The 16829-nt window shown below is 29.1% G+C and overlaps 1 protein-coding gene across 5 annotated transcripts in view; it reads left to right on the forward strand.

The window, feature by feature from the left end:
• LOC129980850 (homeotic protein antennapedia-like) overlaps positions 1 to 16829 on the forward strand; it is a 788317-nt gene that overhangs the window by 648936 nt on the left and 122552 nt on the right. For all 5 annotated transcript variants that reach the window (XR_008785259.1, XR_008785261.1, XR_008785260.1 and 2 more), the window contains 2 exons: positions 130 to 237; positions 2128 to 2257. The gene's annotated coding sequence lies outside the window, so the exon portion shown is untranslated. The remainder of the gene's footprint in view (positions 1 to 129; positions 238 to 2127; positions 2258 to 16829) is intronic.

The following is a 16829-nucleotide window of genomic DNA, read 5'->3' on the forward strand; positions in this document are numbered from 1 at the left end:
TTTCTTTAAAATATAATTAATAGGTACGCATGATTTTTAAGATAAGCGAAATCGTTTGTAGATAAAAAGATTGATTTAGTCTGATCAAAATTTTAAATTACACAGCCAATGCTTTTTTTTTCTTCCCAGAAACTTTAAATGGCAACATCAATGAATATGAATGGCAATGTATAGCAGTTGGTCAAACCATGAACACCAATATTGAAGAACATCTATTCCCTACTGAATGTTATGAAAGTAAGTCAAATTAATATATTCATTCTTATGAGAATGAAAACCGCCAAAATTGTAATATATTTATTACAATATCACATTACTATTCAGTAATAAGCTCCAGTAATGTAGATAATAAGCTAATGAGAAATTTAAATAAAATATACAACAAATTATACAATATCACATTACTATCCAGTAATAAGCTCCAGTAATGTAGATAATATGTTAATGAGAAATTTACATAAAATATCTCCATTAATTTTAAGAAAATAAAATGTTTTTATAACTTAAACCTCTTTGTAACAGTCCCTATAATATAATTTTTAATTGATAATGCTTAAAAGCTGAATATTATCTGCAATCTGCAATGTTGTGAATGCGTGATGAAAAAAAAAAAAAATCGTTCAAAACACTATCAAGGACAGATAACTAGATCTTGAATTACCAAATTTGGAACTTAGTTATTTCCTCGGTAGAAAATGCTTTTTATTCAAAATTTCAAATCGGATTTTTACTGAAATAACCAATCAAAATATTAAAGCTTTTTATTGAAGTCAGTTTTATTTCCATTCATTTTTTCTCTAACTTTAATAAATTTTTAAAACCATTTTTAAGTATATTTTACAACAAAGTTCTGTATTTGTTTAGTTGATGGATTTAGTTACAAGATGCGTGTTTTATCAATACGAAACACATGCATCTTTAGTTTACTTTCATGCTTCTTTATTATCTATTTTTGTTAAGGAATAAAAATATTAAAATTTATAATTTTGGAATAAAATTTAAATTATAAATTCCAAATAAAGAATCTGAAATCATAAAAATAATCGACTTCAAACCTTTTATAAACAAAAAGACATAAGAAGAGATATTCTTAATAATCAATGCGATTTAATTTCTAAATTTATTGGAAATCGTGAAGGATTTTCAGTTTCCACTTAGGAGAAGTTTTTCGTTAATTTAACATATTGCAGAAATCAAAGAAATATGAACAATTAATATAAAAGTACTTTTAAAAATGACTGTTCAGTTTAAGAGTAAAATATAAAAGAATGCAATACATTTTATTGATGCAGAATATTGGTAAAGGTTAGATACAGCTGACTTTAATCCGTTAAATGTTGGCAAACAAAGCTATGTGTCGTTTGTGTTTTTTGCTGCCTCAGAATTTCTTATGTTTTGCTAAGCGCGATTTTTTTTACATGCATTTATTTTTCTTACTGGTGTGTTTGTCTGAAGTATAATTTACCAAAATATATTATTGGTACAAAATACTTGTAAAAGTTAGCTAATAAATTGTTATATGTTGTCTGAAATTGTTGTATGTCGTTAGTTATAATAACTGTTAAATCGAAATTTTTATTCGTTTTGAGGATTGTAATTTTTGGCAAGTATTTTAATAGCGCTTTTAAACTTCACTGTTATGAATATTTATCGTACGCCAAATTTGGCAAAACATTTTATAATTGCAAAATATTTGTAAAAGCTTTCTATATCTTATTTCAAACTGTTGCATTCTGCCAGCAAAGGTCATATGTTCTCAGCGGTACCAACTATTATATCAAAATTTCATGTCTTCCTGAGTGTGATTTTTGACATACGAAATTATTTCAGAACCAATGATTACAACTGGATATCAAATTTTTTCCTTCAGTTTAAACATTTTTCAGATTGCGATAGTATACTTTTTTTACTAATATATATTTATTTTACTTTCCTTATAAATAACTAAAGACATATAATTGCTTTTCTTATTCAATCAAAATAAAATCCTATGCCATAACTAAAATTCCAGGTAGGTTAAAACACACACACACCTAAAGGCAGAAAGCATACTTTATATTCCCATTCCACTTTTGACGGCTTCCGTCTACCATTAATTATAATTTCACGCTTATCGTTTCGTTTCAGAGACAAGCTCATCTACCAGAATTTCCTATTCTTCATCTTTGTGGGTGTGCTATGATATCATTCAAGAATGGAGTTGCATATTGATGAACTCACTGAGAGACTTTCCAGCCACCCTAATCACCAGAACGAGGTAAAAACACTAAACTCTCGCTTATACCAGTCTCGATCGGTGATAATGTGACTTCGTGGCAACAATGCGGTGATCTGCTAGATGACCTTGCACTAATTCGATCCTGATCACTCCCGGACGAAGTTGATATGGAAACATTAAATGACACATTGTAATTTAAACCATTACCACTCCGCGCTGGCCGAAAGATAATGGATGTTTCAACACGCACGATGGTCATTTGTAAAATAATTCTTCTTTCAACTACTTCGTCTTAATCTAAGCTAATTATGCTCTGTGTTTTCGTTGCCCACCTCTTACTGAATTCAATTTTTTTTTTCAATTGATTTTATTAATGCCATTTTTTTAAATTTTTTTTTGTTCAATAATAATTTTTAAGGGAAAAGGTTTGAACTTCGACATCTCCGTTTTTGAACGAGTTATCTTCTGCTGATTATCATTGGCTCGCGAGTGATTAATGTCCTGCCCGCATGAGAAGTTGAGAAGGCGCCATTAATCAACGATCGGTTTTCAATAATGCCACTGTGCGCTCACGTTCGCGAAAGTTCACATAAAAGACTTTTCTGAAGGATATTCATTATTAATTTGCTTAACTCGGATGCGATTAGCTGGGTTATTAAAAAGAGATCTTATGTAGCTGCTTCGATGATAAGCATAGAAGAACTGAAAGGAAATGGAATCTCTTCGGATATGTTTTGGAACATTTGTCATTCACTGGAATTATCATTTCATGCACTTTTAATATACGTTATCTAAAATGATAAATTTCAGCATAGAAAGAAATTGGATTGTTGACAGCGTCGTCTTGAAAGTTGATTTATTATTATTTTTTTTTCGTATTTATAGTTAATCATTCACAACTGGTAATTTTCCTGTCATTTTTATTATTGTAATCATTAAGAAATAAAGCAAACGGTATGTAGAAAAACATTGCGAAGGACCTGGCGTCTTAAGCCTACAGAAACAGTTCTAGCCGTAAGGATATAAAAATTAAGTAGAAGTCTAATCATCTTAAATCTATAAAAAGTAACAACGTTAATTTGAAAAATAGGCTTTCCTTTCACAGAATATCACTATTGGTATTAAGAGGAAATATCGGTGGCTTTTCTTTATATTTAATTGATAAACCTGGTGTTGGTTAACACCAGGAAAGGATTAACATCTTTCCATGTATAATATTCTTAAAGTAAAAATTACTTTTGTAAAAAGTATTATAATATAACATATCCTTTTATTGAATTTCCAATTATTGAAATTAAATATAATCTCAAAATTACGTTTAGTTCGATTAGATTAATAGATCTTTTTTTAGGGTACTTGAATGTTATTTTAAGACAAACTGCGTAATTTTTTTGTTCAGACGAGGAAAGAGATATCTTAATATCTTCTAGATACTTCCAATATAGAAAGAGCATTTGATCCTGGAAAGATTTGATGTGTACCGAGTCCTCATACATAGCTTAATTGGTGAAACAGAATCTCGAATCATAGCAACCCACTTTAAAAATAAACTCAATCTTGGCTACCATTTGGCGACTTGGCGAAGAATATGGTGACAGTATAAGAAATGTTCAAGAATATGCGAGAATCTTGGAGATATCTCTATTACGACTCGAGTTCCAACGCTTATTCTAGAAGCTTCTTTAATCTGTTATAGAAACTACGAAAAGCCAAGTGGCAGAATTGAAAAGTCATTCTGTAATGAATAATGATGAAATGAGTTGAGTTCAAGAAAGTAGTTGAGCAAATCCTCTCAAGAGAATTCTCTCTGAGAACTTTGGGGTTTTATGGTTATTTATTATCGATTTGCTGCTTATGTGGTACTGTTTAATGCGAATACTCTTTTGCATTTGCTTCGTCTGTTTTTAGCGATTTTGCATTCATGTTTCCATGCTGATTAAAGCGTTTTCATATGTTGTTAAGCCTGTTGAAGTTTCTATCTTCCGCTTGCCAGGTGGATTTTCGGATATTTTCCATAACAATATATTACTCTTGATTAGATTAATCCATACCGGATTAATCTCTTAGGCAATTAAAGTTCTGTACCTTTAACCTCTCTTTCTTTCCCAGCTTTTAAAATAAATATTTTTTTAAAAATTTAAATTTAATATTTAATTAAGCATTTTTTTAAAGTAAAATGAATGAAAGCCGAAATTAAAGGAAAAGAAAAACATTTGATTGCGGATCCTCTTTAAGAGAGCTAGTTTACTTATTTCGAAAAAATATTTAAAATTTGAATTTAAACGTATAATTTTAAAAAAATGTTTAAAAAATATTATGTTTTAACATAAAAAATACAATTTTTTTAAACACAATCTGTATGTTCTAATACAAAAGTTTGTCTGTGCACAGAATATTATGTTTCATTCACACAATTGAATTTAAATAAAAAAGAAAGAGTTTTTGTATAAGCGAATTTGTAAATGCTTTAAAAATCCAAAAAATAGTGATATGAAATTTAAACCATGCTTGATTCAATGCAAATAAGTTCTAGTACATAGTCTTCCTAAATAAAATAAATGCACAAAATAGAAATACTTTGAAAATTCAGAAACAAGAATTAATGAAAAAATCTCGAGACTCCAAATTTGTGCACACCAAAGTAATTGCTCACCTTGCCTATTCGGTAATTTGGTTTGGTATATACTCATCGAAAATAATGTAATTTCTAGGGGAAAAGACACTTATTCAATAATATATTATGCACGTACGTACCTTCCAAACAATTTTTAAAAATTATAAATGCAAAAGAAAGAAAGTGTCTTGTGTTCGAGTATATTCCAGGAAAATCTTTCTCCATATTTTTCCTCTATGAATGCACCATGCCGTGAATTTTAATGAAATGAACTGAAAGGAATACAAAATTAACCTCTGCTTTGAACTTAACTTGTCCGTCGCTTTTTAAAAAGAACAAAAACAAAAAAATAAAGAGATGATGCGTTTTTGAATACCACCTCTCTTCAAAAACATAATTTCCAAAAGAGAAATAAGTATATTCTTTTCGCGATCATTAATATAAAATTTTCCATCTCTTTTTAAGTATACGTATTGTTGAAAAATAATAATAAACAAATGAAGATAAAAAAAAAAAAGAAGAGTGGAATAGATGCCGCTCAAACTTTTCCTTCCTTGATTAAGAAAAAAAGATAACGATCAAATTTACGCAAAAGTCGCATCTGTTTGGGAAACTTGGGAGGCGGACTTTGGACCAAGACTTAACTGTGCGCGTCGCGTGCGAGAAGGTGTTGAAACGTTGAAAACAAGCGGCTAACGTTGTTATTAATACGTTATTAGGCTCAAGTCATTAGTTCGAAAGGTGCATTATTAGCTGACGTTACATGAAGGGAATTAGAACCGGCGGCGGATAACACATTAGCAACACCTGCCGCGATCCTAGCGCCACCCTACGTGGGACTTGATTAAACTACTGTTCGATGCTGCCAGCGGAAATGGTAAAACAGGTAGGTCTGGGATATTAGCAAAAAATATACATTAAGGATTTTTTTTCCTTCATAAGATGATTATAATATGCAAATAATTAATATATATTGATAAAAAATGTTGAAGGGAGGAAGTCTTTATTATATAAAATTCGAAGTGGGGGGGGGGGGGAGAATTTGTTGCTGATTTATGTTTTTTATTCAATGTGATTTGTCAATACTTTAATTTAAAATTTTAAAAATGATTTTGAACTTTTTTCTGAAATGATTAATGATTTATTGATATCCATTTTTATATCATTTGTACATGAGTTCGAAGCACTATTTTTTTTTCATGTAAAATATATTTGTAAATATAAATTTGCCATTTATCAAGTTTATTTTTTAAATATTATAAGAATTTCATCTGTTGTTCCATGATAGGAACTTCTTCATTTTGATTAAATAATTGTTGCATGTTTGTTATCAATATTTTAATATCTTTTCATTCTGATATTTAAAAAAAAACAACATAGTTTGTGCAAAAAAATATTCAAATTTTGATAAACAGATTTTTAAATCTATTAAATAAAAAGTTTTAAAAATATGAATATCAAAGCGATTTACTTTATTTCTTTAGTGATTTAAAGTTGTTACAGTGTAAAATAATTTAAAACCTTTGCAATATTTTTTTTAAAAAAAAGGTGATTTTTTTTTCCTTTTTTTTTGTGTAGAAAAAAATGTAACCCCAAAATCAAAAATCTAAAATTAAATAATTGAAAGAAAGAGATAATTAAATTAGAAATAATTATTTTAAAAAATTTAGTGAGATTTTCTAAGTTAAAAAGCTAAAGACCTAAAAGGACCTCTGAGAAATTTCCTCGTTTGTTTGTTCATTATTTCATTTCATGTTTGTTATATGAACCTATTGTGGGTCATAACTGACAGCTGAAGAAACACTGAACAAGTTCAATATGAGCCAAACTCAAACTAAATCTTTTGAAATCACAATAAATCTTTTAAAACTTTTTGAAATTTAGTTTGATCGGGAGAAAACAATTTTAAAAATTGGATTTCACGCCTGTCAGTTTTTCTATAGTAAAGAACAATTTTTTATTATAGTATATTTGGTATATTGAATTATTGATTAGAGCAAGATGGTTAGAATTAAACTATTTCTAATCAGAATAGTTTAGATAAAGAATAAACAGTCATAAGAACCTAAAATATGCCTTTTCAGAACATAAGAAGACGCATGCTACAAAAAGCGAAATATGGAGGAATATAAACTGACAATTCCCAGAATAACGACGTCTGAATTACAAGAATTCCTTCATCACCATATAATAATGCTTTCATATCAATAATGCATATTAATTATGAATTTTAAATGTCATAATAAGCACTTGATGTTGGCAATATTATATGCAGAATGCAGAAATACTGTTTAATTTGTTCATCCAGGTGCAGATAAAGGCAAAATAATAATAATAATAATTTTTACCCGTGTTGTGTGTTCTGTTCTTCTCCTGTGAGTAGGTACGATTAACAGTGTACGAATATTTAATACTTTTTTACGAATATTGATGCTCTTATAGCCAGTTGTTTACGCACTTATAATACCCTCAATAGTCATGTTTTAATTCTAACCCTCTTGCCCTTTTTTCAACGAAAGGATTTCATTTTCAGTTTTTGCAAAAATTAATATAGATATCATCATGTAATAATGAAATAAGAAATCAAGTGTTTTTCCTAGCAGAATTGCCAAATTAATAATAATAATTTTTAAAAAAGCACATTGTCAGTGCATGACAATACTTCATTCTTAGATATTTCCATTACATGAGTTTTTTTTAAGCGAATATATCTTCATAAGATTGTGTTAAGTAACATCAAAAAGTGTTATTTTGTATAAAAATAAAGTTAATTTATGGCACCTTTATTAACATTATATGCTGCATAATTAAAAATTCATCTGAAAAAACAAAGATATAAATCCTTTTAATGATTGATGACTTTCATCAGAATTCTACGATGCCTTGAAATTATTGACTGATTAATTTAAAAAAAAAATTAAATTCAACGAACAGTTTGGTCCTAATTTTCCAACTGATAATTCTAATTACAATAAATAAATTAAGTGCCCCAAACAAATTTTTTAACCATTTTTTTTTTAGGTTTTGGGGAATTTTAATTTAATTCTATTCATTAACATAATTGAGTAAAAATTACATCACTCATATGTAGCACTTAATAATTCATATCTGTAATGATTTGAAAATTTTTTTTTCATGTGTCATAATAATTAATTTTAAAATTTCACTAAGAATTAGTGAGAAAAAGTCATGTCATGATTTCTTCTTACATCATTTACTAAAATTTAAGACGCCTAATCATAGAAAAGTGAAATGCTTCATATAATCGATTTTTAGCAAGCAAAACGTCTTGTAAATTTATTTATTCCTAGCTCCTTATCTAGGCAGGGAGGTTTCTTTTTCGAAAAAAGATTGATGAAACCGCTGTCAAAATGTTCATTCGTCAGACGTTGAAAAATCGCACCTCTAATCAATCAAAGAATTTGGCTGTGAAATGGATATCAAAAGACTGATTATTTTCTTTAGAAAGGCGAATCCGCACGTTGTAAACTCCGTAAACTTCCAAACCATTGGCTGTTTTAAATTCACCCTTTAAGTTGCAGATATTTTAGTGCGATAACCTTTGCTTTGAAAAAATATAACAAAAAGTTTCTTTTGGCAATTGAATCTAGGGATATTGATTAATGGTTTTGAATAATGATGTTTTAAAATTTATTGATTGATTATCTTCCAATTGATGCCCTTGAAAGATCGTATGAGTGAACGGATGGAAAACATAGGTTGGCGTCCTATTAAATATAAAAGACGCAGATAGAACGAGCCAATTGCAGCTAAACTTGAGTTAAGGTGATTCTTCATATGGCAAATTTAAAATATTATCAATCACACATTTTTTTCTATATTTAATCCATAACAAATCTTTAAGAAAAAATTCATGATTAATTTCACCTTAGATTTTGAAATGGAATCATTTTCTGAAACAGCAATGCATACGTTTGTAATTTGCAATCATTATTTGTTGAAACTGAGTCAAGTTTTATTTCAAGTATAAATTTAACGTCTAATCATTGCTACTTTATTATAAATAATGTTTAAAGTGGCAAAAAAAAAAAAATTAATATTATCTCTTACAGAGAAAAGGATATTGAAATTTCAATTGATTAAAATCTATATAGATTCTTTTCATATCGCCAATAGATGTTAAGTCGTCAATACTATTTTGGTGACCTAGCATGACATGAGGAGATAATAACAAGTGGATTTCAATCGTTTGAAATTTCTGATTTACGTTCTTTACACTATGAACGCTGATACGAGCATTATAAAGGTTTAAACTACCTTAATATTCAAATTTCTTGACGTAACATAGTCATGGTTGATTCTTAAGCCTAATTCACTAATTGAATTCACCTAATTTTTACCAATTTAATTCGGAAATTACTGAAAACATTAGATGGAACCATAGAGATACTTATAAACCATAGAGATCAATTTGACCTCTATGTTTTGCTGTGTACGTGTAATACGAATGCTATGTAATGATTGTTTTGTAAGGTTGAAAGAGTTGCAAAACTCCTAGATAAGTCCACCTCTATTTATTTTATATAATACTAGCCGCCTTTGGCGACCAGCCGGTTCGCCAATCTTAATGTTTGTTAAAATTTTAATAATTAAATATTTTATGCAATTCCTACTTTAATAGCTTCTTCATCAAAATAGTTTAAAACTTCAAATTTTGATAGTCATATAATTCACTCATAATATTATAAACGCCTTCAGTCGTATATGTCACGTAATATGTATCTCCCTAATTTTATGTTAGCTCCCGTAGAATTTATACTTTCAATTAAAGAGGAAAGGATTAATCTGCAATTAATATAATAATATTTTTTATTGAAACAAAGTATTTTTTTGTAATATGATTACTGAAAACAGTCATTGAGCGTTTAAACTTTATGGGCACTAAAGAATATCTTTCTTAATTTATGTAATATTTCAAGAATTTGTCAACAAAATTTTCTCAGATTCATCATGACCAGATCGATTAATTAATAATGTTTAATTTTAAATGCATCAAACACTAAGAAAATAATACGAATCGTTTAAAATAATCGGTTGAAAACGGGTTAAAAAAACTACTTAAAAACGATGGACTTAAAATTATAAGCATATACAAAAAATATATAACTAACATAAATACACTTTAATTACAAAAGCATGCAACTAATCTAAAAATAATTTAAATCATCCGTCGATAACGGTTGTCATGTCAACAATCAGAACACAATGCGCATGCGTGAATTTTCAACGCCAGTTACGGTAACGCAAATGCGTGAGTTTTTCTACGCCAGTTGGGGTAACGCTATGCAGATTAGAAATTTTTAATTTCCTTTATTCTGTTTTCTTTTAATTCAAAAGTACTTCAGAATGAATCTGAAAGATCGATTCATTAACAATGTTTTATTTTAAATGCATCAAACACTAAGAAAATAAACAGAATCGTTTGAAATAATCAACCGAAAAATCTTAAGCCTAGCCTCATCACTATTGGGGAAAAAACACTGAACCCTTACTCATTTAGCGGTGGGGAAAATGAAAAGATTTTTTTGGCGGAAAGTTAGTTTTTAATTAATAATTAAAATTCTAATTAAAAATTCAAAAAAAGGGACCCCAGGTGCACATTTCCGACCTCCAAGATATACATGCACCAAATTTGGTAGCTATAGGTCAAATGGTCTTTTCTGTAGAGCGCCAACACACACACACATTGAGCTTTATATATAAGTATAGATTATATTGCCATATAAATATTTTCAAATGAAAAATCTTTGTGTTAAGACATACTCTGGATGTGAGAAACTATTCAATGTATGCAGATTTCTTTTGCATTAGAAACTCAATTTCTTTTATAATGAGGTAATTTCGTATGACTCTAACTTCAGTTTAAAAACATTTTATTAAATAAATTAAATTGTCCAGCAATAATATTTTTATAATAAAATCAAAATTTAATTTTTTTTATATAATATGTTCTTTACTGTTTTTATGCTATTGTTTTTTAAAAGTTTTATATACATCATATACTGGCTAAGGAATATACTGTATACTGTCTATATTCGTCAGTCTTTTTCAGAAACTTTGTGGACATAATTATCAGTTTTTGAATGCTAGGAGGCGGTTTATTGATTTTAAAAATGTTTTTTTTAAAGCCTGATAGGTATTTTTGAAATTTATTACAATAATTAATTTTCATCAATGTGGCATTTGTTTTATTCAAAACTCGCTAAATTACTAAATAAGATTGAAATTACTTGTAACTTTGATTGAAAACATTTTTGTGGTATGAATACTACAACATTATCTTACTTTAAAAATATTTTTTCCTGGGCATTATTATTTAGTTACTATTTTAAAAATAATGAAAAATGGGAGACTTAGAAAATGCATTATACTAAAACAACCCTAAAATGGAATTAAAAGGTATAAACCACACTTCAAATATTAAAACTTTTGCAAATATTTATTTATATTTTTAATTATTACGAATTAATTATTGAATTTTATGCATAGGATCTATAATATTTCTAAAACAAGAGGAGAAAATAAATTTTATATTAAATATTGCATGAAAAGTTTGATATCTAGGCGCATGCATTAATATAAATCCAAATTGAAAGGCATATCGCTTAATTTTACGATTCATAAGATATTGAATAAGCAGAAATGCTTGAAACATTATTTTGACTACCACCTATTATATTCATTTTATTTCCATAAAATTTCATTTCTACAAACTTTGTAGTTACCCTCAGAGGATTCGTCAAATAATTGAAACAATAGGATAAGTTCAGTTAGTTTTGCCTCAGTTTATTTTTGTTGAGAGTTAAGTAACATGGAGTTCAACTAATAATGCAAATCCTCATAGTCATGCCTTTTTCGAACTTTGTTTAATTATTTTGCTATTTTCATCAAAGATTAGACATTTTTGGTTTTGTTTTACAATAAAAACATATTTTTTATTAAGATTTTGATCATATAAAGCTAATTCAATTTGATTTGGAAGGCAAACTTTCCACTTGAGAACTCCATGGGAGCTATTATATTTTTGAACTATGACGATGAAAGTGGCATTGAATCCCTTACCTAAACTTCCTGATTATACATAAGATTGTACATAAGAATTCATTTTTAGATTTATAAAATTGCAATCATAATTTTCAAGCAAATTAATTGATATTCCTTATTCATGCTTTTGTGCATCAATGTTCAATACAGAAGACAATGGGATTTAAGTACTGTAAAGCCTTGATTATTCGATCTGAATGGGCTCTCGCTTAACACGGATGATCCAAAACCCGGTTAACCGATATCCAATTTTATATTGATATATTTTCTTTTGGCAAGACTTACCAAAATTGTATATTGAAACTAAATCCTCAAATATTGCCAATTATATACATTTTGATAAATCCTTTATTAGTAATCAAATTATACACATTTTGGAAAATTAGTTTCAATAAAAGGATTTTTTAACTAATTTTCGCTGCTTCATTTCCTATTACGGATGCTTCATTTCCTTCTTTTGAAGCAGCGTGCTAATGTAAATATGCTTTAAATATGTTGACTTTAAATGCGTTCCCTACATGAAACAGTCCCACACATTTAAAATACCATTTTTATGGAAAAAGCACGGAATTTGTTGCATAAGAATGCATAAGATGGATGGATAAGAATGCAGAGATGCATAAAAATGGGATTATGTTTTCATTTTTTTTCTGTCTAAATAATTTCTTGAGTTATAAAATGTCACATCCTGAAAAGACTTTTTACCAACTTTCTCTCTGACTGGCTCTACAGCCACATATAGGCTGAGTCAGTGTAGGCTTTTCCAGCATCTGCGTTGTGAAAATTGTTTTTCATGTCAGCTTTGGCATCCTAATCTGAAAAAAATTCAGGATTTTATTAAAGAATAAATGACTCAATTCTATTTCCTGGTGTAAGCTAATTTAATCAGGATCTCGAGTGAAATAAAAAAAAAAATTCTAGAGTAGTAGTAGAAAAAAGATATTGACTTAAATTTTATTGTCAGTATTATTCTCTGATTTTATAATCTCAAATTTGTATAAAATAAGATAGATAATATAAAGAGTTTGTAATAGATACTGAAGATGATTAATTATTGAGAAAGGAAATAAATTCTACTCAACTTCAAATAAATTTGCAACATAAATAAGATAAAGAACTAATGCTAGATATTGAATTATTCCATGTTATTCCGTTTCTGTTATTCTATGCTAATTATTACGAACATAATTTTATTCTATTCTACTTGAAATAAATTTGTAACATAGATAAGAGAAAGAGTTTACATTAAAGATCGAAATCTGTTATTCCAAGTTAATTATTACGAACGTTTTTTTATTTTTTATTCTGCTCTACTTGAAATAAATTTGTAACGTAGATAAGACAAAGAACTTATGATATATATTGAAATCTATTATTCCATGATAATTATTACTAACGATATTTTATTCTGCTCTACCTGAAAAAAATAAATTTGTATCGTCAATAATACAAAGAATTCACATTCGATATTGAAATCTGTTATATAGTACTAATTATTACGAAAGAAATTTTATTCTGCTCTATTTGAAATAATTGCATTTCCAAGAAAACGACTAAACAACAATTCTTGCATTTTCTGTAACTCATTAGCATTGACTTTAATTCATTTGGCCACTGGAGATTTCACTTATCCAAATCTTTGGCATATCGCAATTAAAAACAAACAAAACAATCAGAAGAGGAAAGAGATCTATGATGAAAACAGAAAAAAAGGAGGGTAAAATAAAAAATTGGGAGAGAGAAAGAGAAGATCACATCGGAAGACAAGAAGAAACCACAAATCCGAATCCGCGGGGTATTTAGCGAATGGAAGGAAGGAACAAGAGAGAGAGAAGGAAAAAAAAAAAAAAAAGATTTCTCGATGATTGAAGAGGCAACCAGGGACAGGAAAAAGAAAGATGAAAATGATGGAAAGAAGGAAATCGAGCAAGATGAGAGGCCAAGAATAAAAAGAAATGGAAGAGAAGGAAGAAACTTTTTAGGTGGCAGAGAAATCGGTCCAAAATGTCTGGAAGCTTGTCGGTCAAGAGAGCGAAGCGGTTTGTGTCCTAATATTGATCTTGCGCCCTCTTTTCTCGGTAAAGAAGCCCCCATCCTGCTCCAGAGGATATATATTTTCCCAGCGCCGACCCCAGACCGAGAAATAGATTGGGCAAAGGAAAGATTTCTACGGGATATGAGACATTGTGGCTAAGTGTACATGCCCGAAGCAGTCGGCCGGAAGACTCCTGGCCTAACTTGCGAACGCTTCTTTTTGCTATTGGAGTTCACGAATGGATGGTTTTTGCGTCAATATAGGCGTGGGTCTGACACGCTAAAAACTTTTTCTTCCAGAGAAAAGTTTGACCCATCCCCTTGCTCTTTAAAACTTTAGAGAAAAAAGATTATAACACTTGTACTAATGGAATGTACCATTGGACGATCAATTGCATCTTTTTTTTCTTCTTTAATCTTCTGAAGTTTAGCTCTTCTTGTGAAACTAGAAAATCTTCTTGAGGACAGTTGTATCATGACACTCATGTCGTTTTTAATGCAAACATTGCGTTTTATTCGCTTTGTAATTGGTAGATAGCGAGTCACCTACCAATAATATTTGAGGTTTGTTTTGAAAGTATTGCTTAAAATATTTAATGAACATTAATATTAAGTCATAGCATTTGACAGCAAAATGGTAAAGAAAAAAAAGCTTTAATTGGCCCCAAATTAACACCAAATTAATTTAAACACTATTAGTTGTTAATTCTACTTTTAGGCATATCATTTGTGGCGACATTAATGAGTTGTTTTCCGGTTTGTTTACCGGTTTTGAGAACCGAAAACTTTTTGTCTTTCGACTAGCAATCGTCTGAATACCTAAGCAATACACGTGGTAACCCCGCATTGCCTTTTTAAATAGTAATGGGTGTCCAGCGATATCAGGTGAAGAAAAAAATGCAAGGGAAGACCGTGAGAGAATCTGCCAATTTGAGAAGAATAGTTTATCGCGAAACTGTTACGTCGGCAGCAAAACAAAAAACATTTGTATAATATTTAGATATTATAGATCTGAGCAAGGAATGTTGTGGGGCTTTGAGTTTTGAATCGGAATTAGGCCGTTCAGTAAGCGTATGTTATCATCACGGGAAGATTAAGCTTCCAGCACTAAGCAAATGGGCCAAAGGAATTTAAAAACTTGCTAACTGGAATAACGAATATCATATACAGTAATGGACAACATCAGGTTGGTGAGCGAAAGCGAGTTGAGGACAAAGACCCCCCCCCCCCAAATAAAAAATAGAAATAGAAAGAAAAAGTTATTAAATACATGTTTTGACACTGCTAAGGTTTTTTTTTTTTCAGTGCCATCATATAGTAAATCATCATACGTGAAGCCCCTCCTTCTAATATTATTTAGATTTAAAAAAACACCCTAAAATAATTTCTCTTAACAATTAAAACTTTGACTTTTAAATATGCCTGATATTCTTTTACAGTTGTAAACTCGATTTAATTAGGAACCATTTCAGCTGCAATGCTTTGATCAGATACTGTATATTTTTTCCAAACTGTTATCCATCTACAAAAAAAAAAAAAGCTAAATAACCAAAACTATCAGAATAGGATATACTATTAATTTTGTAATATATAGTTACAGCAAAAATCAATGCATTAAAACATTACTTTCGAACCTAAAATCTTTCTCACCGAAAAAGTTCTTATTATGTATTGTCAAAAATAATTATTTTTGACATAAAAGAAAAATATTATTTATAAGTATAGTTCTTGAGTTATTATTTGGTTATTCTCTTAAAAGAAAACAATCTTGAATATCAAAATTTGTTGATATTTAAGCACGTGGGTTCACTGCAATTCTAATCGAATTTTTCCTGAAAATTCCTACTTCCTGAAGGCAGCTAAATGACTATTTAAAAGCATAATTACTGTAACATAACTTAGGAGATGTAGAAATACTAACATTTTTAGAAAGTTGGTTTCCGTTTTGTCATTTAAAATTTGCTGTGGAAATAAGTCTAGCCAGTTTAGGTTTGCGTCCGTTAATTTCGGTATTTAATTATTAACTTTCTTTAGAGTACCTAAGGCTTTGCAGAAAGATATTATAACATTGAGCCATTATGAGATATTGAGGGCGACATGCTTGAATGGGCATTTAAGTGACATACCATAACACTTCTGCAGTACGACTTTGAAATCTTCACCAAATAAAATTTTTATTAAAGTTTCAAAAAAAAAAAAAATGCAAGGAAGTGCAAGTTTCCATCTTCCAAAGTATGTCTGCGCAAACTTTGCTAATGAATGCTTACGTTCTATTATTTATTAGAAGAGTCATACGTTCACTATTCCAATGAAGATGCTCAGTGAACTTGATGTTTGATCGAGGAAAGTCTTCTCCACTTGATGTTTGATTTCAAAGCTGCTTCTAGACAACAACAACCTCACTTTTCTCTTCGAAATTTAATTCAGGCTTTTTACTAACAGTCCATTTTATAAGGTGCACGCTTTCATCTTCCAAAGTACATCTGAGACAACTTTGTTAACAAATGCATATATTCCATTACATTATTAGAAAAGATATACACACACTATTTCAGTTATATACGGAAGATATTCTTTGAGCTTCTTATTTGATCAAGGAGAGTTTCTCCATTTGTTGTTTGATCTCAAAGCTTCTTTTAGATCAAAACAACCTTACTTTCCTCTTCAAAATTTAATTGAATCTTTTTACCAATAGTCCATTGTATAATGGCATAATAAAATTAATTTCAGTAGTATAAATAAAAATATGTCGAACTTTTAAGCGATCAAAATTTTTAACACGAATCTGGAAGGCCTTAGAATAAGCCCATCTTGGAAAGAAAAGAAAAATGTTAAATTAAATTTAAAAAGTAAAGAAAATAAAATTTATAAACAATATAAAAAGCTAAATATTATTAA

Source organism: Argiope bruennichi, chromosome 8 (genome assembly GCF_947563725.1).
Source record: "Argiope bruennichi chromosome 8, qqArgBrue1.1, whole genome shotgun sequence".
NCBI lineage: Eukaryota > Metazoa > Arthropoda > Arachnida > Araneae > Araneidae > Argiope > Argiope bruennichi.